At 41.7% G+C, this 24,193-nt stretch overlaps 1 non-coding gene and 1 pseudogene across 1 annotated transcript; one reads left to right on the top strand and one right to left on the bottom strand.

The window, feature by feature from the left end:
* Positions 1 to 24,193, bottom strand: part of LOC139235442 (Ig heavy chain C region-like) — a 139,246-nt pseudogene that overhangs the window by 76,101 nt on the left and 38,952 nt on the right.
* trnal-uaa (transfer RNA leucine (anticodon UAA)) lies at positions 10,862 to 10,944 on the top strand. The gene has a single exon. It is a non-coding gene; the product is annotated as a tRNA-Leu (tRNA).

Raw genomic sequence — 24,193 nt, 5'->3', positions numbered from 1 at the left:
CTACCTCTAACCTGCTGAGTATTTCCATCATTTTCTGTTTATATCTGTCTCTCTCTCTATCTGTCGCACTCTCTCTTTCTGTCTCTCTCCTTGTCACTGTCTTTCTCTCACTCTTTCCCTCTCTCTCTTTATAGATCACACACACATCTCTGTATATGTAGGTGTTTGAGTCTTTTTCTCACTGAGTCTGCCTCACTTTTCAGTCTCACCCTTTCTGTCTCGCGTTGTCTCTCTCTCTTGCTGTCTGTCGATCTCTGTTTGCCGGTTTGTCTCTGTCGATCAATGTGTCTGTCGACTTCTGTTGACAGCTCGATTACTGCTCTAACGCAACCCATATCCTCGTCCGTATAGTAGTGATTTTCCCCACTTGTTATGCGGGAGAACCGGGTTCCATTTCCCGATGGCGCAGCAGTTTTTCAAAATGTCGAATTTTACTTCTGTTTCTTGTTATAGATTTTATTAAAAAGATCCAGAGCAATATAGAACAGTAAAAATACAGCAAGAGGAGATTGCCTCTTCAGATTTTTTGCAAACGGAGACTTTTTCAGGATTCTGTGGCCGTCTGCTGCACAGAGATGGACGACTGAGTTTTTTCTGAATAACATTTAAAGTGCCAGAGACGCAGTAATTGTGGCCGAGTGGTTAAAGCGATGGACTAGAAATACTTTGGGTTTTCTGCGCGTAGGTTAGAATCCTGCCGACTACGATTCTCAGCATTTTTCATTCCATTTTACAATTTAACCAGGTTTTGGCAAAAATGATCCGGAGATAGATGGAATAACGTCCCACACCTTTCAACGCTGACATTTTTTTCACATTTCTATTAGTCTGCAATATTCACGATACATACGGATAGAAAAATGCAAATATCACCCAATGTAGTGACTCAGCCTGTCTATCCTTCGATATGTCTAAGGCATCTGTGCATGTCAGTTGGTGCATGTATATTTTTGGTTATGTGTGTGTTTGTGTCTGTGTCTGTCTATCTGTATATATGTCTCTGTGTATGTGCAACTGTCTGTGGAAATCATCACCATGAATTTGGTATGTCCTGAAACTTGTTCAAAAGACTTGGAGAAAATAATACGTTGTGAACTTTTGTATCGGCTCTGGTTCAGTGGCAGCATTCTCGACGGAAAAACGCAAAGGCCAGCCAAAGTAGCGACAGTGACCCTGCCTGTCTATCCGTCTATTTGTCTAAGGCTCTCTGTGTCTATCTTGATCTGGGTGTCATGCTGCATCTGTCATTGAAAGTGGGCATGCAAGTGCAACAGGCGGTGAAGAAGGCAAATGGCATGTTCGCCTTCATAGCTAGGGGATTTGAATATAGGAGCAGGGAAGTCTTCCTGCAGTTGTACACGTAAAATATTTTGTTAGTTTTGGTCTCCAAATCTGAGGAAGGACGTCCTTGCTATTAATGGAGCGCAGCGAATGTTCACCAGCTTGATTCCAGGGATGGCAGGACTGACATATTAGGATAGACTGGATCAACTCTGCTGGTATCCACTGGAGTTTAGAAGAATGAGAGGGGATCTCATAGAAACATATAAAATTCTGACGAGATTGGACACGTGAGAGGCAGGAAGAATGTTTCTGTTGCTGGGGAGTTCGAGAACCAGGGGTCACAGTCTAAGAATAAGCGGTAAGCCATTTAGAACCAAGATGAGGAGAAACAGCTTCATTCAGAGAGTGGGTAACCTGTGGAATTCTCTACCGCAGAAAGTTGTTGAAGCCAGTTCGTTAGATATATTGAAGAGTGAGTCAGATATGGCCCTTACGGCTCAAGGGATCAAGGGATATGGAGAGAAAGGAGGATATAGGTACCGAGGTTGAAAGATCAGCCATGATCTTATTGAATGGTGGTGCAGGCTCGAAGGGCCAACGGCTTACTCCTGCAACTAATTTATATGTTTCTATGATTCTATGTTAATGCGTGTATATTTTTGGTTATTTTATGTGTGTGTGTGTCTGTGTATGTCTATCTGTATCTCTATCTCTGTGTATGTGCAACTCTCTATGGAAATCATCACCAAGAATTTGGTATGTCCTGGAACATTTTAAAAAACTTGGGGAAAATAATACGGTTGTGATCTTTGGTATCGGCTTTGTTTCAGTGGCTCCATTAAAAAGGTCGTGTGTGTAAGTCCCTCTCCTGAGACTTGAGCGCATCATCTTGGCTGACACTCAAATGCAGTACTTAGGGAATTTTGCATTGTTGAGGCTGTTGACCATCGGATGAAATGTAAAATTGAAGCTCCGCCTACACCCTCGGATGGCTGTGAAAGGTCCCAGAGCATTACTCGAAAAAGAATAGGAGAGTTGCCCCCGTGTCAATATCACGAAAAATGTTCGAAAATGCTCCCTTACACCCTCTGTGTATGTGTGTGTCTGTGGGGGTGGAGTTGAAGCCCAAATTCTGACAGAGACAAAGCCCGTTTCTGCCAGGCCCAGGATGGCCGAGTGGTTAAGGTGTTGGACTTAAAATCCAATGGATTTATAACTGTGCGGGTTCGAACCCCACTACTGGTAATTGTTTAATTAAACAGAGATTATTTCCCATGCTGCTCAGTGTTACCCGATTTACCTCTGTTGCATGTGCATGTTTCGGTGACACTCTGAGCAGATAATGAAATGTATCTGCGTCGCTCAGTCTCCACCTCTCTCTTTCGAAAGCTGTGTATGTGTTTGAGTCTTCGTCGCTCGAAGTCTGCCTCTGTCTCGTTCTCACTGTGTCCAATTCTGTTCCAAAGGGATTCTGTCTGACCGTCTCTCTCTTTACCTGTCTGTGTTGGTCCCTGTCTCTCACCTGATGAGTCATTCCATCATTTTCTGTTTTTATTTCTATGTCTCTCTCTCTCGCTCTCTCTCTCTCTCTCTATCTGTCTTTCTCTATATCTGTCTCCCTCTTTGTCTCTGTCTTTTTCTTGTCATTCCATCACTATTTGCCTCCCTCTCTTTATGGAGCACGCAAACACATCTCTGTGTATGTAAGTATTTGAGTCTTTGTCTCACTCAGTCTGACCCTCCCTCTCAGTCTAAAACTTTCTGTCTATCTCTGTCTCTATCTCGCTGTCTGTCTCTCCCTGTTTCCCTGTTTGTCTCTGTCTCTCAATATGTCTGTCTCTTTCTCACGGTGTCCAGTTCTGTTCGAATGGGATTCTCTCAATCTCTCTGTCTGACTGTCTCTCTCCTTCCCATCATCTCTGTCTGTCTATGCCTCTGCCTGTCTGTATCTCTTTGCCTGAGGCTGTTAGTTCCTGTCTCTAACCTGCTGAGTATTTCCATCATTGTCTGTTTATATCTTTGTCTCTCTCTCTATCTGTCGCTCTCTCTCTATCTGTCTCTGTCCTTGTCACTGTCATTAACACTGCCTTTGTCTCACTCTTTCCCTCTCTCTCTTTATGGAGCACACACATATCTCTGTATATGTATGTGTTTGAGATTTTTTCTCACTGCGTCTGCCTCTCCTTCTGAGTCTCACACTTTCTGTCTCTCGTTCTCTCTATCTCGTTGTCTGTCTCTCCCTGTTTGTCGGTTTGTCTCTGTCTCTCAATGTGTCTCGCTACTTCTCATGGAGTCCAGTTTTCTTCACAGTTCGATTCCTGCTTTGACTAAACCCACATTCGTTGGTACAGTGCTTAGTATCCCGGCCTGTTATGTAGAAGACAGGGTTTCAATTCTCCAACGGACAGGAAGCTTTTTCAAAATGTAGGATTTTACTTCTTTTTCTTGGTATAGATTCATATTAAAAAGTTCCAGTGCAATGCAGAATAGTAAAAAAATAGGAAGAGGAGATTTTTTCAGAATTCTGTGTCATCTGCTGCAGAGAGGTGGATGATTGAGTTTTATCTGAGTTACATTTAAAGAACTAATGAGTCAGTAGTCGTGGCCAAGAGGTTGCAGCGATAAACTAGAAAATCCATCGTATTTTTCCGCTGAAGGTCGAAACCTGCCGACTACGATTCTCAGCATTTTTCATTCCATTTCACAATTTAACCAGGTCTCTGCAAAACTCATCCTAAGATAGATGGAATAACGTCCCACACCTTTCAAAACTGTGATTTTTTAAATCATTTTATTAAACTGCAATATTCACGATACTTTCGTATAGAAAAACGCAAAAATCAGCCAAAGTTGCGACAGTGATTCAGCCTGGCTATCCCTCTCGATGTCTAAGACATCTGTCCTTGTCCGTTGTTGCGAGTATATTTTTGCTTATGTGTGTGTTTGTCTGTGTCTGTCTATCTGTATATATATATATATATCTGTGTATGTGCAACTGTCTGTATAAATCATCACCATGAATTTGGTATGTCATGGAACTTCTTAAAAAGATTTGATGAAAATAATAGGGTTGTGAACTTTGGTATCGGCTTTGGTTCAGTGGCGGTATTCTCGACTGAATCAGGAGTTTGTGTGTTTCAGTCCCACTCCTGAGACTTGAGCAGATAATCTTGGCAGACACTTAAGTGCAGTACTTGGGGAATTTTGCATTGTTGAAGCTGTTGACTTTCGGAAGATATTTTAAATTAAAGCTCCGTCTGCACCCTCGGGTGGATCACAGCATTACTCGAAAAAGAATAGGAGAGTTGCCCCCGTGTCAATATTACTAAAAATGTTCCTAAATGCTCACTGAAACCCGGTGTGTTTGTGTGTCTGTGGGGTGGAGTTGAAGCCCAGATTCTCACAGAGACAGAATCGAAACACTGGAAGGACCAGGCTGGCCGAGTGGTTAAGGCGTTGGCCTTAAAATTCAATTCGATTTTCCCACGAGAGTTCGGTCCCCACTCCTCGAATCTCTTTAATGTATCACTGATTTTGCCCCATGCTGATCAGTGATACCTGAGTTTCATCTGCAGAATCAACAATTTTCTGTTGCTCTGTGACATTCTGAGCCGATCATGAAATGAAATTGTGAAATGTATCTGTGTATCTCAGTCTCTGCCTTTCTGTCTTTAGAGAACTGTGCATGTGTTTGTGTGCTTGAGTCTGAGTCTGCCTCTCCCTGACTCACTCTGTTTGTGCCTGTTTTTCTGTTTGTCTCTGTCTCTCAACCTGTCTCTTTCTCACGGTGCCCACGTCTGTTCCAAAAAGATTCTCTCAGATTCTATGTCTGACTGTCTCTCTCTTTCCCATCATCTCTGCCCATGTCTTTGCCTGTCTCACTTTGTCCCTGTCTCTAACCTGATGAGTATTTTCATCATTTTCAGTTTTAGAAACATAGAAACATAGAAAATAGCTGCAGGATTAGGCCATTAGGCCCCTCGAGCCTGCGCCGCCATTCAATATGTTCGTGGCTGACCATTCCTTCAGTTCCCCTTTCCTGCTTTCTCTCCATACCCCTTCACCCCCTTATCCGTAAGGGCCATATCGAACTCCCTCTTGAATATATCCAATGAACTGGCATCAACAACTCTCTGCGGCAGGGAATTCCACAGGTCAACAACTCTCTGAGTGAAGAAGTTTCTCCTCATCTCAGTGCTAAATGGCCTACCCCTTATCCTAAGACTATGTCCCCTAGTTCTGGACTTCCCGAACATCGAGAACTTTCTTCCCGCATCTAACCTGTACAGGCCCGTCAAAATCTTATATATTTCTATGAGATCCCCTCTCATCATTCTAAACGCCAGTGAATAAAGGCACAGTTGATCGAATCTCTCCTCATATGACAGTACTGCCATCCCTGGAATCAGTCTGTTGACAATATCGGACCGAGTCAGCATGAATTTATGAAAGGGAAATCATGCTTGATGAATCTTCTGGAATTTTGTGAGGATGTAACGAGTAGAGTGTCAAGGGAGAACCAGTGGATGTGGTGTATTTGGACTTTCAATAGGCTTTTGACAAGGTCCCGCACAAGAGTTTGGTGCACAAAGTCCAAGTGCATGGTATTGGGATTAATGTACTGACGTGAATAGAGAACTGTTTGGCAACTGGTTTGCTGCACTCCCTCAATAGCAAGAACGTCCTTCCTCAGACTATGAGACCAAAACTGAATACAATATACCAGGTCTGGCCTCACTAAGGCCTTGTACAACTGCAGTAAGGTCTCCCTGCTCCTTTATTCAAATCCTCTAGCTATGAAGGCCAGCTTTCCATTTGCATTCTTTACCGCCTTCTGTACCTGCGTGCCCACTTTCAGTGACTGATGAACCATGACACCCAGGTCTCGTTGCACCTCCCCTTTTTCTAGGCTGCCGCCATTCAGATAATATTCCGCCTTCGTGTTTTTGACCCAAAATGGATAATCTCACATTTATCCACATTATACTGCATCTGCCATATATTTTCCCACTCACCTAACGTGTCCAAGTCACCCTGCAGCCTCTTAGCATCCTCCTCACAGCTCCGACCACCACCCAGTTTAGTGTCATCCACAAACTTGGAGATATTACACTCTATTCCTTCAACCAAATCGTTAATGTATATTGTAAAGAGTTGGGGTCCCAGCACTGAGCCCTGCGGCACCTCACTAGTAACTGCCAGCATTTCTGAAAATGACCTGTTTATCCAGATTCTCTGCTTCCTGTCTGCCAACCAGTTCTCTATCCAGGTCAGTACATTAATCCCAATATCATGCGCTTGGATTTTGTGCACCAATCTCTTGTGCGGGACCTTGTCAAAAGCCTATTGAAATCCCAATACACCACATCGACTGGTTCTCTCTTGTCCACTCTACTAGTTACATCCTCAAAAAATTCCAGAAGATTCCTCAAGCATGATTTCACTTTCATAAATCTATGCTGATTCGGTCCGATCCTGTCAGTGCTTTCCAAATGGGCTGCTATATCATCCTTAATGATTGATTCCAACATTTTACCCACTACTGATGTCAGGCTAACTGGTCTATAATTACCCGCTTTCTCTCTCCCTCCTTTTAAAAAAAAAGTGCCATCACATTAGCTACCCTCCAGTCCATAGGAACTGATCCAGAGTCGATAGATTGTTGGAAAATGATCACCAATGCATCCACTATTTCTAGGGCCACTTCCTTAAGTACTCTGGGATGCAGACTATCAGGACCCAGGGATTTATCGGCCTTGATTCCCATCAATTTCCCGAACACAATTTCCCGCCAATAAGGATATCATTCAGTTCCTCATTCTCACTAGACTCACAGGCCCCTAGTACATTTTGAAGGTTTTTTGTATCTTCCTTTGTAAAGACAGAACCGAATTATTGTCTCTATCTCTCTCTATATCTGTCTTTCTCTCTATCTGTCTCCCCCTTTGAACATAAGAACATAAGAACATAAGAGTTAGGAACAGGAGTAGGCCATCTAGCCCCTCGAGCCTGCCGCGCCATTCAATAAGATCATGGCTGATCTGGTCGTGAACTCAGTTCCACTTACCCGCCCTCTCCCCGTAATCCTTAATTCCCTTATTGATTAAAAATCTATCTATCTTTGACTTGAAAACATTCAATGAGCTAGCCTCAACTGCTTCCTTGGCAGAGAATTTCACAGATACACAAACCTCTGGGAGTAGAAATTTTTTCTCAACTCGGTTTTAAATTGACACCTCCGTATTTTGAGGCTGTGCCCCCTAGTTCTAGTCACCCTGACCAGTGGAAACAATCTCTCTGCCTCTATATTGTCTATCCCTTTCATGATTTTAAATGTTTCTATAAGATCACCCCTCATCCGTCTGTACTCCATGGAGTAAGGACCCAGTCTACTCAATCTATCATCATAAGGTAACCCCCTCATTTCTGGAATCAGCCTAGTGAATCGTCTCTGTACCCCTTCCAAAGCTAGTATATCCTTCCTTAAGTAAGGTGACCAAAACTGCACGCAGTACTCAGGTGCGGCCTTACCAATACCTTATACAGTTGCAGCAAGACCTCCCTGCTTTTGTACTCCATCCCTTTCGCAATGAAGGCCAATATTCCATTCGCTTTTGGAATGCATGCACAAGGACCCCCAGGTCCCTTTGCACCACAGCATGTTGTAATTTCTCCACATTCAAATAATATTCCCTTTTATTGTTTTTTTTTCCCAAAGTGGATGACCTCACACTTTCCGACATTGTATTCCATCTCCCAAACCTTAGCGCAATCGCTTAACCTATCCAAATCTCCTTGCAGTCTTTCTGAGTCCTCTACACACCCCGCTTTCCCACTAACCTTAGTGCCATCTGCAAATTTTGTTGCACTACACTCTGTCCCCTCTTCTAGGTCATCTATGTATATTGTAAACAGTTATGGTCCAGCACTGATCCCTGTGGCACAGCACTAACCACTGATTTCCAACCAGAAAAGGACCCATTTAGACCGACACTCTGCTTTCTGTTCGCCAGCCAATTCTCTATCCATGCTAATATATTTCCTCTGACTCCGCGTACCTTTATCTTCTGTAGTGACCTTTTGTAAAGCACCTTATCGAATGCCATTTGGAAATCTAAATACACCACATCCATCGGTACACCTCTATCCACCATGCTCATTATATCCTCAAAGAATTCCAGTATTTTAGTGAAACATGATTTCCCCTTCATGAATCCATGCTGCGTCTGCTTGATTGCACTATTCCTTTCTAGATGTCCCGCTATTTCTTCCTTAATGATAGTTTCAAGCATTTTCCCCACTACAGATGTTAAACTAACCGTCCTTTAGTTACCTGCCTTTTGCCTGCCCCGTTTTTTAAACAGAGGCGTTGCATTAGCTGCTTTCCAATCCGCTGGTACCTCCCCAGAGTCCAGAGAATCTTGGTAGATTATAATGAATGCGTCTGCTATAACTTCAGCCATCTCTTTTAATACACTGGGATGTATTTCATCAGTACCAGGGGACTTGTCTACCGTCAGTCCCATTAGCCTGTCCAGCACTACTCCCCCAGTGATAGTGATTGTCTCTAGATCCTCCCTTCCCACATTCCTGTGGCCTGCAAATTTTGGCTTTGTTTTTGTGTCTTCCACTGTGAAGGCGGAAACAAAATAATTGTTTAATGTCTCAGCCATTTCCACATTTCCCATTATTAAATCTCCCTTCTCATCTTCTGAGCGACCAACATTTACTTTCGTCACTCTCTTTCGTTTTATATATCGGTAAAAGCTTTTACTATCTGTTTTTATATTTTGCGCCAGTTACTTTCGTAATCTATCTTTCCTTTCTTTATTGCTTTCTTAGTCATTCTTTGCTGTCGTTTAAAATTTTCCCAATCTTGTAGTTTCCCACTAACCTTGGCCACCTTATACGCATTGGTTTTTAATTTGATACTCTCCTTTATTTCCTTGGTTATCCATGGCTGGTTATCACTTCTCTTGCCTCCCCTCTTTTTCACTGGAATATATTTTTTTTGCGCACTATGAAAGAGCTACTTAAATGTCCTCCACTGTTCCTCAATTGTGCCACTGTTTAGTCCTTGTTTCCAGTCTACTTTAGCCAACTCTGCCCTCATCCCACTGTAGTCCCCTTTGTTTAAGCATCGTACCCTCGTTTCTGATACAACTTCCTCATCCTTAATCTGTATTACAAATTCAACCATATCGTGATCACTCATGCCGAGAGGATCTTTTACGAGGAGATCGTTTATTTTTCCTGTCTCATTAGTAAGGACCAGATTCAAGATGGCTTGCTCCCTTTTAGGCTCTGTTACATACTGTTCTAAGAAACAGTCCCGTATGCATTCTATGAATTGTCTCTCTCTTTGTTCCAGTCTTTGTGCCTGCCATTCCATCACTATTTGCCTTTCTCTCTTTATGGAGCACACAAACACATCTCTGTATATGTATGTGTTTGAGTCTTTCTGTTATTCAGTCTGACCTTCCATCTCAGTCTCAAAGTCTCTGTTTCTCTTTGTCTCTTTCTCTCTGTCTGTCTCTCCCTGTTTCCCTGTCTCTCAACGTATCTGTCTCTTTCTCACGATGTCCAGTTCTGTTCCAATGGGATTCACTCAGTCTCTCTGTCTGACTGTCGCTCTCATTCCCATCATCTCTGTCTGTCCATGTCTCTACCTGTCTCTCTCTTTGCCTGTCTCTGTTAGTTACTGCCTCTAACCTGCTGAGTATTTCCATCATTTTCTGTTTCTATCTCTGTCTATCTCTCTATCTGTCGCTCACTCTTTCTCTGTCTCTCTCTTTGTCACTGTCTTTGTCACTGTCTTTCTCTCACTCTTTCCCTCTCTCTCTTTAAAGAGCACATACACACACATCTCTGTATATGTGTGTGTTTGAGTCTTTTTCTCACTTAGTCTGCCTCTCCTTCTCAGTCTCATACTTTCTGTCTCGCGTTGTCTCTATCTCGCTGTCTGTCTCTCCCTGTTTGTCGGAAGTCTCTGTCTCTCAAAGTGCCTGTCGACTTCTCATGGTGTCCAGTTCTGTTCACAGCTCGATTCCTGCTCTGACAAAACAAATGCCCGTCAGTTCCTCGTTAGTGTAGTAGTTAGTATCCCTTCCTGTCACGCGTGATGTCGGGGTTCAATACCTTGACGAGTGTGGAACTTTTTCAAAATGTTGAATATTGCTTCAAAATGTCCTGGAACTTTCGAAAAAGACTTGTGGAAAGTAATACGGATGTGAGCTTTGGTTCAGTGGCAGCATTCTCGGCTGAATCAGGAGGTTGTGTGTGTCAGTCCAACTCTTGAGACTTGAACATATAATCTTGGCTGACGCTCAAATGCAGTACTTGGGCAATTTTGCATTGTTGAAGCTGTTGACTTTCGGATGAAATGTTAAATTGAAGCTCCGTCTGCACCCTCGGGTAGATGTGAAAGTTCCCAGAGCATTACTGGAAAAAGAATAGGAGAGTTGCCCCTGTGTCAATATTACTATAAATGTTTGAAAATGCTCATTGAAAACCGATGTCTGTGAGAGTGGAGCTGCAGTCCAGATTCTCACAGAGACAAAATCCGAATACTGACAAAACCAGGATGGCCGAGTGGTTTAGGCGTGGGGCGTAAAATCCAATGGGTGTATAGCCGCGTGGGTTCGAACCCCACTCCTGGTAAATCTTTAAATTAAATCCGATTTCCTCCCATCCTGCTCAGTAATACGCAAATGTATTCTGTTGAATCTGTTCATGTCGATAACTTTACAACATTCTCAACTGACAAAGAAATGGGATTATGCAATGTTTCTGTGCCTCTCACTCTCTGTCTTAAGAGAGCTCTTAATGTGTTTGTGTTTGAGTCTGAGGAATTACGAGCTGAATTTAGGGATCCTGGAGCTAAGTTAACAAATAGAACATCAAAAAGGTAGCAATTTCAGGATAGCTACCACTGACACCTGCTAGTCAGAGTAGGAATCGCAGGATAGCTCAGATGAATGTGTGGTGCAGAATGGAGGGATTCAATTTCCTGGGAAATTGGAACTGGTTCAGGGGGAGCTGGGACCAGTGCAAACCAGACGCTCTGCACCTGGACAGAACCAATGTCCACGGGGGAGAGTTTGCTCGTGTTGTTAGGGGGAGGGGTTAAACTAATATGGCAGTGGGATGGGAACCTATGCAGTGAGACAGAGGGAAGTAAAATGGGGGCTGAAAAGTAAAGGTGGAGGGCAGAGAAACCCAAGGCAAAAATCAAAAAGGGCCACATTGCAGCCAAATTATAAAGGGACAAGGTGTGTTAAGATAACAAGCCTGAAGGCACTGTGCCTCAATGCGAGGAGTATTCGTAATAAGGTGGACAAATTAACTGCACAGGCAGCAATGAATGAATATGATGTAATTGGCATCACAGAGAAATGGCTCCAGGGTGACGAAGGCTGGGAACGCAACATCCAGGGATATTCACCAATCAGGAAGGATAGACAGAAAGGAAAAGGAGGTGGGGTGGCACAGCTGGTTGAGGAGGAAATTAACCCAATAGTAAGGAAGGACATTCGCTTGGATTCTGTGTGGGTGGAGCTGCGGAATATCAAAGGGAAGAAAACGCTAGTGGGAGTTGTGTATCACCAAACAATAGTAGTGAGTTTGGGGACAGCATCAAACAAGAAAGCAGGGATGTGTGCAATATAGCTACAGAAGTTATCATGGGTGACTTTAATCTACATATAGATTGGATTAACCAAACTGGTAGCAATACGGTGGAGGAGGATTTGCTGGAGTGTATTCGGGATAGTTTACTTGACCAATATGTCGAGGAACCATCTGGAGGGCTGGCCATCCTAGACTGGTTGACGTGTAATGAGAAAGGACTAATTAGCAATCTTGTTGTGTGAGGCCCCTTGGGGAAGAGTAACCATAATAAGGTAGAAATATTTGTTAAGGTGGAGAGTGAAACAATTAATTCTGAGACTGGGGTCCTGAACTTAAGGAAAGGTAACTTCGATGGTATGAGACATGAATTGGCTAGAATAGACTGGGAAATGATACTTAAAGGGTTGATGGCAGATAGGCAATGGAAAACATTTAAAATCACATGGAGGAACTTCAACAATTGGACATCCCTGTCTGGAGTAAAAAATAAAACGGGAAAGGTGGCTCAACCGTGGTTAACAAGGGAAATTAAGGATAGTGTTAAATCCAAAGAAGAGGCATATAAATTGGTCAGAAAAAGCATCAACCTGAGGACGGGGAGAAATTTAGATTTCAGCAGAGGAGGACAAAGGGTTTCATTCGGAGGAGGAAAATAGAGTATGAGAGGAAGCTTGCTGGGAACATAAAAACTTCTATAGATATGTGAAGAGAAAAAGATTAGTGAAGGCAAACGTAGGTCCCTTGCAGTCAGATTCAGGTGAATTTATAATGGGGAACAAAGAAATGGTAGACCAGTTGAACAAATACATTGGCTCTGCATTCACGAAGGAAGACACGCATAACCTTCTGGAAATAGTACGTGGCCGAGGGGCTAGTGAGAAGCAGGAACTGAAGGAAATCCTTATTTGTGGGAAATTTTGTTCGGAAAATTGATGGGACTAAAGGCCGATACATCCCCGGGGCCTGATGGTCTGCATCCCAGAATACTTAAGGAATTGGCCCGAGAAATAGTGGATGCATTGGTGATCATTTTCTAACAGTCCATCAAATCTCGATCAGTTCGTATGGACTGGAGGGTAGCGAAAGTAACACTATATTTTGAAAAAGAAGGGAGAGAGAAAACAGGTAATTACAGACCAGTTAGCCTGACATCAGTGGTGGAGAAAATGTTGTAATCAATTATTAAAGATGAAATTGCAGCACATTTGGAAAGCACTATCAGGATCAGTCCAAATCAGCATGAATTTATGAAAGGGAAATCATGCTTGACAAATCTTTTAGAATTTTGTGAGGATGTAACGAGTAGAGCGGACAAGGGAGAACCAGTGGATGTGGTGTAGTGGGACTTACAAAAGACTTTTGACAAGGTCCCACACAAGAGGTTGGTGTGCAAAATTAAAGCACATGGCATTGGAGGTAATGTATTGATGTGGATAGAGAACTGGCTGACAGAGTCGGGATAAACGGGTTCTTTTCGCAATGGCGGGCAATGATTAGTTGGGTGCCGCATGGCTTAGTGCTGGGTCCCCAGCAATTTACAATGTACATCAATGACTTAGATGAAGGAATTGTGTCTAATATCTCCAATTTTGCAGATGACATGATGCTGGATGGCGTTGTGATATGTGAGGAGGATGCTAAGTGGCTGCAGGGTGACTTGGACAGGTTAGGTGAGTGGGCAATTGCGTGGCAGATGTCGTGTAATAACGATAAATGTGAGGTTATGCATTTTCGTGGCAAAAACACGAAGGCAGAATGTTATCTGAATGGCGGATGATTAGGCAAAGGGGAAGTGCAACGAGATCCGGGTGTCATGGTACATCAATCATTGAAGGTTGGCATGCAGGTGCAGCAGACAGAAAGAAGGCAAATAGCATGTTGGCCCCATATCTTGGGGATTTGAATATAGCAGCAGAGCGGTGTTGTTGCAGCTGTACAGGGCCTAGGTGAGGCCTCACCTGGAATAATGTATTCAGTTTTGTTCTAATCTGAGGAAGGACGTTCTTACTATTGAGGGAGTGCAGCGAAGGTTCACCAGACTGATTTCCGGGATGGCAGGACTGACATCAGAGGAGAGATAGGATCGACTGGGTCTGTATTCACTGGAGTTTAGACGATTGAGAGGGGACCTCAGAAACATATAAAATTCTGATGGGACTGGACAAGCTCGATGCAGGAAGAATGTTCCCGATTTTGGGGGAGTTCAGATCCAGTGGTCACAGTCTAAGGACAAGGAATAAGCCATTTAGGACCGAGATGAGGAGAAACTTCTTCACTCAGAGAGTTGTTAACCTGTGGAATTCTCTTCTGCAGAACGTTGTTGATGCCAGTTCATCAGATATATTCAAGAGGGAGTTGGATATGGCCCTTAAGGTAAAGGGATCAAGGGATATGGAGCGAAAGCAGGAAAGGGGTACTGAGTTGAATGATCAGCCATGATCTTATTGAATGTTGGTGCAGGCTCGAAGGGGCGAATGGTCTATTTCTGCAACCGTTTTCTATGTTTCTATGTTTCTATGTTTCAGGGTGCATGCATCTAATGGCCCAGTGTGCTGTGCCATTTCTTTCAACTGGGTGCTATTTATTGTACCTGTAACTCGCCCGGTTTGTATCTGATCCATATCGTGTCTCACCTGACCAATCATCCATCTCCCATCAGCATGACATGTGTCTCTTTTCCTGTCCTCGGCATCGTCCTCTCAATTCCTGCTTATTTTGCTCGTTAATTTTTCGTGCATGGCCTTCAAATACGGCTACACGCTCTAGCATTTTTTTGGGATGTTTTAGTTCCTAACTCTGAAGATTCTATCCCAATCCTGGCCTGTTTCCTGATTAGTAACTCCGTTGTTCCCCTCAAACTTTCTACACCTGCCTGGATCGCCTGTATATCTGGTGCAACTACTAGAGATGTCCCTTTAAAGTTAATACGTCATTCGCTGTATATCTCCTCTGTCTTCCTTCTTTGTGTCTCAGCTTCTTGTGTTACTCCCTTGCTCCTGATGTGTCGCTAGATATTCTCAGGATTGTGTCTAGCAATCGTATTTACAAAGCTTTAGTCTTGTGGTTATTTTTTCTGGCTGATTAATTTATGCTCACAGGTAACATTTCATGCTACACATTGTCAAATAACAACATTACTTCTGTTCCAGGTTTAACTATTTCCCAAGGTTAATTCCCCTGGTTTACAATATTCAGGTAAAATTTTTTACACACTTATCTTATGGCTTCAAGACAAACGCTCCCGACACTTAGATGCCGCCCCCTAGAGGCTGCTTTATGTAGTTGTTGTACCCTCCGCTGTGGTTAAATGCTTCTGGGCCCCCTCGGGGCGGCCTTCCAGCTTGTCCTTGTAGAATCGGAAGGACGGTGATGATCACGTTTATATTCTGTTGATAAAGCACATCCTGGATATTCCAGGTTTTAGTTTGAGTCTTACCATTTCCATTTTAACCGGATTTTCCTTTCACTAGCCATTGTATTGGTTCTGCAATTGCTGTGGTTATGCACAAAATTCCTACAATAGCTAAAGAACCCCAGTACCTTACAAACCCCTCAGACTGGTTTTGGTCGGGGCATAATCCTAATGCCCTCCTTCCCGACATTGGACATGGTCCGATTTCCTTGGGATATTTCGTGTCCCAGGTACTGTACCACAAATTGTCCGATTTGTGCCTTTTTGGGATTTAGTTTACATCCTGCTTTCCATTATCTCAAATGTATTTTTCATTACTAGAAGAGAGTCTAGCACGAAGGCTTTGATAACTGCTTTCTGTTGTCTCAAATGTTCCAGTTTCAAAGCCTTTACGTCTCAGTTTCTATGGTTCTTCAACCACCGTATCTGAAGTCACAAGTTCAACTTATATTTTCCTTTGTTCTAAACTGCTAAAGCCTGCCATTTTAATATTTAATTTTTTTCAAAATTCCTTTTGCAATTTCGCAGATAGCTCCCCACTTGCCCAGGAGTTTGACCTGATCCCTGAAGGTATTTCTACATTGTTTCCAAACATTATATTTTTATTTCTTTTTTTTAAGAGATCAGATTTAACTTTTTAATTTAAATGTATCTAATTTTGTTGCGTATTTTCTTAAATAGTTGTACTTGAAATCTTCACAACAAAATTTACTCTTCACTGCTTCCATCCTAATTTCTGCTCCCTTTTTGTGGTATTTGTATTTATTGTTGGATTATGAAATGTCAAATATGATAATACTGTTTTTTAATCGGACTTATCATTTATGCTTATAGTGATTCACAGATCACAGAATGCAAATTACTTGTTTTATAATTATGTGCCTCACTTCTGCTTTAGAAGCTGAACATCAAAAACTCGAATCTTTTGCGCTGTAACTGCAATTTTGTGATACAGTATCTCATAAATGTAATCATTTAAAGCTTCAGCTTCTGACGCAGTATGTTTACTTTTATTAAAAGTCTTCCAAACCCAAGATTTTCCAATACAACCAAAATGTTTATCAAGGAGAATCACCACAAATATCTCAAAATCCCAATTCAAATATGCCAATCTTTTATTTAAAAATATTTTTACTGAGCTCGAAGCTTTCGCATCAAGATTTTACACAAAGAAATATGGGGGCGTACTTCCCAAGACCGCAGCCTTGAGTCACCCACGCAGGATTCTTTTTTTAAGGCATTACAATTTCCCTTCTCCGTTCTTTATCTCATTCCTAGACTAAATGTATAGTCTTTCAAACAAATGTAATCAATGATTACATGTTTTCTTTTGACAAGTGAGCGTGTCGAAATGTTTTTTTTAAACCATCGGGACCACACATTTTTTATCTTTTGCTCAACAAACCTATCCTTTGTGCATTTCCTAGCTCCATAACATATCATCTGAATAAATCCACACCTGGGTTTCTAAATTAAAATGTAATTCAAATCTAGATTCACACTTTCTTAAAACTTCCTTCATACAGGACAACACTGCAAAGGGTTAAAACAAATCACTCTTTCTGAAAAAGTGGGTGGAGCCATAACAACAGACAGCTCTACCACTTTCTGAAGCAGGCTTTCAGACACCTGAAAAATTCATTAATTCCCACCTCAAATATTTCGCAGCCAAAAATCACACAAGCACTTTCATTCAAAGACAGACATTCACAAAAGTCTCTCTTCATTCAACAAAGCTTATTGTTTGGCCGGCTCTATTTTTGGATCCATACTTCACTTAAGATAGTCACTAACATTTTGTGTTATGGACTTACGAAAAATATCTACTAAGCGAGCCTTCTGGCCCCCAATCAATCCTTTATTTTCCTCAGTCCTAATCATAACCCTGTTAGTGTGGGATACAAATTTGGGCCAAATTCCTCTGTCCATTCCCTTCTGTCATCTATATCTATTTTTATACTTACATCCTGTTGTCTTTTGTCACTTTCTCTGTCCATCTCACCTTCGGGTATCTTTCTGTTCATCTTTCCGGCTGTTAAAATTATCTTTTTCCCTTCATCATATCCTGCCTTAACCATCTCCATGACCTTTTCAGATGTATCTCTCAGAAACTCTTCTGGTAGTTTATACCGAAGCCCTCCAAGTGCCTTGGCAGATTCCTTTGCCATTTCAGACATTGGGGCTTTTTCCCCAGTTCCTGTTTTACCATCTTTACTTAAGCAGAACTTTTTACACCAATGCTTTTTAACTAGTGCTGTTTTTCCACCTTTAATTATGCGGAAATATTTACACTGAGGCTTTTTCCCCGATATCCCGTATGCGTACTTATTGTCCCAACACTTACAGTACTTATTTACATTGTCCTGACGCGCCCCTCAACTGGATTTTCTGGCTCTTCCTCAGATTCGTTGGATATCTGGTTACTTTGCGAGGAGAATTTCTCAAGGTAATTCTCTACTCACTCGTTATTCGGTTGGTTTGGCTTTTTGAGTCTAATCTGCCCGTCGAGTAGATCCTGTTGACTGCGCCACGTTGTTAGAGTTAACTTCAAACCACCACTCGGAGATACAAGCTGGCAGGTGAGCTACCCTTGAAGGAATGCTCAGAGAAACTGCCAGAGACATCTTATTTTATAAAGTTTCAGATTATAGTCTTACTTAATTACGCAAGTTACAATTAATACGTGCTGATTGATTAATACATGATTATCTGGTAGGTTGCTTCCTCCAATCTGGCCTCTGTATGTTTAATTAGTAATTCAGGATACGTGTTGTTATGATTCTTTTTATTTAACTTGTATCGTATTACAGAATTCAAATTCGATGTTATCTGTGTCTGTGCCCAGCTCCCAAGGCCTTTGGTCTACGCATTGGAACATCTGACCCTCTGCGGAAGGCATCCCACACATGCTTCCCATTGATTGAAAAACAGGCTGTGGGATACATTTTAAAAATCAGCTAACTCCATTTTAAAACATCCCAATTATTATTATTAATTGTAATTACAATTTTTGTTCTGCCCTTTCAATCTATTATGGGGTATCTTATCGAAGGCTTTTGGAAATCTAGATAAATTACATCTACTACATTACGTTAGTTTACGCTATCTGTTACTTCTTCGAAAAATTCAAAGAATTTGGTCAATTCAAGACTTTCCCTTTTATAATCCATGCTGACTATTCATTTTTGGTTTCTAGTTGTTCTTCCACCTTCTCCTTTAGTAGGGAATCCATTATTTTTCCTCCCAACGATGTTAAGTTGACTGGACTATAGTTCCTCAGACACGTTCTACCTCCCTTCTTAAAAATAGGTATTACATTAGGTATCTGCCAATCCTCCGGCACTGCACTTTATTCTAACGAAGTATTAAATATGTTTATTAATGCCTCTGCTATCTCTTCCCTCGATGTAATTTGTCCGAAGCCGGCATTTTATCCAATTTCGGTTTGATTAGTTTATATAATATTTTCCCTCTTGTTATTTTAAATGCATTTATTTCATTTCTAATATCATCCAATGTCATGTCCACCTGTGTTGACTCCCTGATAAATACTAATGCAATGTAATTGTTTAATATTTCTTCCTATCTCTGCCTGTGGACAACCTTATGAGCGACGTACCTTGGTATGTATTGTGGATGTCCTCCATGCAATCTTTATCCTTATCGTTGGGCAGGAGCAGTATCTCATTCTCAGCCTCTCCTCAGTTATCGCTACACGGCACCCAATCAACCACGGACTTTCCTGAACCTGCGTTTTTCTGTGGGATGTGACTGTTTTCTGGATTATATCACTTATCCTGTGTGTTTCAGAGTGTGTCAAACTCGCACTCCAGCCCAATTGCGCTGAGCCAGAGTGAATAAAGCAGAGACATTTCCTGCAGATGTGGGAAAGTGGGACAGATTTGATGTCCACAAACTCATACACACTACAGTCTCGACTCATTGCCTACCGTGCCATCTTTAGTTATTTTTTTATAAATTTATTTGCTTATTTACACACTGAATTAATTTAATTACTTAGTTTTTATTCAATGGTTATTTATAATGATATTAATTAATTAGTAATTATAGTTAAATTATTAATTTAATAAAGTATTGTTATTTCTCCCAGGTCTTAGTGTAGACCAAGCTTCGAGAAAAAAGGTAATACTCACCAAACGTTCATCGACCGGCTGTAATTTGGAGGCCAAAGCAGCACCTCCTTCAACCACTGTTCCCATTCAAACTCTCACCAAATTCCGTTTAATATCACTGTGCAGAACACACTGAGAATCACAAGTCAGTGTTTAGTTTTATATCTTTGGAGCCACACACAAATTACAAGTGCTGTCTCAGCTCCATGCCCATTGCTGGCAGTAATTAGCACATATTTCAGACTAACACTTACAGCTGACTGGTGGTTAACTACTACTAACAGGCAGTTTCTGCTAATTTCTGTATTTAAAGTTCTAAGTTCAATTCAAAACGTTAATCTAAATTTCCCTTCTTACAGCTAATACTCAGCTAGACTCACCACGGACTTACCACCGAATCTCACTTTCCCTACGTTCCCATGTTGACCACTCTCTTTGTGCACTCCGTTTAAGATCAGGACATGATGATGGAGTAAACTCTAGCATGGTCTGCTGGGCCGAAAGGGTCGGGGTGAGGAAGGTCGCTCTGTAAATTTGCAGTCCACAGGCAGACGGGCTGCTAACTTTTGTTTTGTTTGAGTATCTATCTCTCCTCTGTAGCAGGCAAGTATTATTGCATCGCCTTTCTTCATTTTATTTTTATTCTGACTATCCCACCATGTCCTCTGTCTGTCGGGTGAGTCTTCTTTCTTTTATTAAGAAATCCAAACTGATAATGTCCAGTATAAATAAAACAGCTGTCAATGGAATGGGTTAATTCCACTACAGGTTTGTAAGAAGGTCTGACGTAATTACGTGACTTCGGGTATTCATCTGAAAATATTTCCCCAAGTCTTTGTGCTTTCAAAACTTGATAAGAAATTAGGAATCCGTTAAAATAGCAGAAATTATTAGTAAAGTTGTCATAATAAAACCTTTTCATCAGGAAAGGCAGCATTTTAGATTAAACTCCAATTTCTCTACACATCCAATTCAAATACTTGCCAACGAGTTTTTCATTGATTTAAAGCGAGACCACACATTTTTAATAGCTATTCTGTTTACAGAAATCCAATTTCCACGCAATCTACATACATTCCAGCAGTTTGGTTTTTTTACGATCCCGTTCACTGAGCAAATCTTGTGTTTTATTTCTCTCGGCACAAAATCTAATCTTCGTAGCCGGTCCATCTTTTTTAAGAATTCTGTAACTCCCAGTTTTTTCTTTCTGTGCTGAGTTCGCCTAGCTTACTACTTTTCCCCCTTTTGAATCGGAACTTAATCATTTTTTGATGACCTTACTCCAGTCCATAGTTAGACATCGTTGTTTCTCTTTCTCAGCACAAAGCTTTGTCGGGTTTAACTCGTAAGTTTTTATATTTAAACCAATATCTTTTTCACAGCCAATTTAAATCCCATTTCTTCAAATTCGTTTTTGTAATTTGATGATCTTCCTCCAGTCCATTTTCCTCAACATCTTTGTTTCTCTTTCAAGCTGCTGCAGCTTTCAAGTTCGCATTTGTATCTTTTGGTAAAAACTAACTGTCCTTTGTAAATTCAATTTGCTTTTCCAACATTTTTCTTTTCGTTTAACAATTTTCCATTTATTTTAGCTTGCATTTTATCCCACTGGCCAGTTTTCCTAGGATCCTGGGGTCCCACCCCACTTTTTAGCTTGAATTCCTTCTTGCTTACACTACACAACGATCAATACCAGCTTCACTGTGTTATTACTATGTCACACTTCAAGTCATACGCCGTATATTTCCTCTAACGAACGCTGGGGTACACTCTCCCTTTAGTTGTATTCCTTCTTTTTCAAGCAATACACCTATCCCACCCTTGGTTTTCAGCCTTCTGTGGTTCGTTATAACTTGTCCTGCAGCTTACCCCTTCGAATTCTTTATACAGATCACCTCCTTCCCCGTCAATGCTACAGCCATGTTGCTCCTTTCAGAGTATAACACTGCTTATCTGGTGCTATAATATTTCTAATCTAAACATTCTATGATGAAAATATCCACAGCCAGTTGGGTGCAAACACCAACTGTTGCTCAGTGAAATCTCTCTCTAATGATAACAACCATATTTTCCCCGATATGGAATGAACTAAACATGAACACCTTTCAGAAGCTGAATTAACCAAGTTCCCTATGCCAAGTCCCCTCTCATCTTCCATGCACTTCAACTGAAAGGAAAATGCCAGGTTGTATCAGTCAGGATTTGAAATATATTTGCAACAGATGGTAGATATTCTTAGAGTCAGCATCGTTCTCTATTCTGTCTACTCGAGGAGTTTGATAACAGACTTTCTCCTGTGAATGTGGAGCTGGAATATTGGGCAGGGATGTATTTACTTGTTCATCTTGTTGACTCGAAACCGTTGGCAATTATTTGATGTGATCTGTATTCTCTTAAATACATTTCCTGAGTGGATTCAAATTTAAATTGAACCCAGGTTTGCAGGCGTGATGCTCCATTCACACATCGAAGGTGAGAGAGATGCTGTTGGACAGACACTAAGTCCAGTATCTGAAAGTGATTCACAGACTGGGTTTTGTGTTCAGTGATCCCAGGCATGTTACCGACACCTTTCCTCAATGCCAAGGCTAGGAGAGGCACTCTGGAAGGGAAGGGGAACTGGCATTTGTCCACGAGAGTAACCGAAGGTATGAGAACTGAAATAATCCAGAGTTAGAAAGGAGAAAAGGCGCCGAAATGGTGCAGTCAGTAACAGGACATCAATTAGTCTCCTCTTATCTTGGAACATTAAATATCGACACACTCTGTTACTGAAACATCAAAATATTATATTCCAGCCCAATTATAGGGTTATTATCATCAGAAACTAACTTCAACTGTCGTAATGGACACGATTCAGTCGGGATGTGATTAACAGCTGCAATGATAGCAGAATCCAACCCCTGCAGTCACTTGTGAACTTGCAGGTGTCTCAGCAGGTGGGATGACACAGTGAATCGCTTCGCACACTCCGAGCAGGTGAACGGCATCTCGCCAGTGTGAACCCGCTGGTTTGTCAGCAGGTGGGATGACACACTGAATCCCTTCCCACACTCAGAGCAGGTGAATGGCCTCTCCCCAATGTGAACTCGCTAGTGTATCAGCAGGATGGATGACTGAGTGAATCCCTACCACATTCAAAGCAGGTGAAAGGCCTCTCCCCAGTGTGAACAAGCTGGTGTTTCACCAGGCTGGATGACTGAATGAATGGCTTCCCCCACATTGGGCAGGTGAACGGCCTCTCCCCAGTGTGACTGTGTTGATGAACTTGCAGCGCATACGGGCAGCTGAATCCCTTCCCACAGTCCCCACATTTCCACGGTTTCTCCGTGGTGCGGGTGTGCTTCCGTCTCTCCAGGTTGGACGATCAGTTGAAGCCTCCTCCACACACAACACGTTTACTGTTTCTCCCCGCTGTGAATGGTGCAATGGTTTTTCAGGCTGTGTAACTGGTTAAAGCTCTTTCCACAATCAGTGCACTGATACACTCTCACTCGGGTGTGTGGGTCTCTGCAATTTTAGTCACATTGATGTTTGTAATCTTTACCCACAGACAAAACAAAAAAACATTTCTACTTCCACATTTAAAGGCTGATGATATTCAAGTCCTGATGAATCGAGTGACTCTATCTGATCTTGACGTGACGTTTAGTTTGAGTTTCCCTCCTTCAAATCCTCCCCTTCTAACACCCTGCAAAAGGAGTTTACAAAAGTAAGTACAGAATCGAAATTCAGAAGAGACAATTCTAGTTTCTATGGAACATTCTTTCCTTCTGCGGTGTGGTTTTAACTATTGTCTTAATAAAAATGATAAAGAGGGAGAAGGTAGATTTTGAGTAAACTGGCAAGAAATATAAATACAGTCAAAGCTTCTACAGATATATAAAAAGGAAGAGATAGGTAAACTAAACTTTAGTCCCTTGGAGGATGAGACGGGGAATTAATAATGAGAAACAGGGAAATGACGGAGACTTTAAACAAATATTTTGTATGGTCTTCACGGTGGAAGACACTAAAAGCATCCCAATAATAATAGATAATCAAGGGGTCACAGGGAGCGAGGAACTTAAAACAATCACTTTCACAAGAGAAAAAGTACCAGACAAACTATTGTGACTAAAGTTGGACATCCCCTGGACTTGATGGCCTGCATCCTGGGGTCTTAAAAGAAGTGGCTGCAGAGAAAGTGGATGGATTGGTTGTAATCGACCAAAATTCCCTGGATTCTGGCAAGGTCCCAGTGGATTGGGAAACCTAAAATGCAACACCCCAATTCAACAAGGGAGGGAGGGAGACAGAAAGCAGGAAACTATAGAACAGTTAGCCTAACATCTATCATTGGGAAAATGCTGGAGTCCATTATGAAGGAAATAGTAGCAGGACATTTAGAAAATCATAATAGTCAAGCAGAGACGGCATGGTTTTATGAAAGGCAAATCACGTTTGACAAACTTGCTCGAGTTCTTTGAGGATGTAACGAGCACGGTGGATGAAGAGGAACCAGTAGCAGTGGTGTATTTGCATTTCCAGAAGGCATTCGATAAGGTGCCAGATAAAAGGTTACTGCACAATATAAGAGCTCACGGGGTTGGGGGTAATATATTAGCATAAATTTTGGATTGGCTAACTAACAGAAAACATAGAGTCGGAAAAATGGGTCATTTTCAGGTTGGCAAACTGTAACTAGTGGGGTGCCACAGGGATCAGTGCTGGGGCCTCAATTAATTACAACCTA

The sequence above is a fragment of the Pristiophorus japonicus genome, chromosome 23 (assembly GCF_044704955.1).
Source record: "Pristiophorus japonicus isolate sPriJap1 chromosome 23, sPriJap1.hap1, whole genome shotgun sequence".
In the NCBI taxonomy this organism is placed as follows: Eukaryota; Metazoa; Chordata; class Chondrichthyes; family Pristiophoridae; genus Pristiophorus; species Pristiophorus japonicus.
Note: the sequence above shows the minus strand (reverse complement) of the source record. Positions and strands in the feature narration are given on the sequence as shown.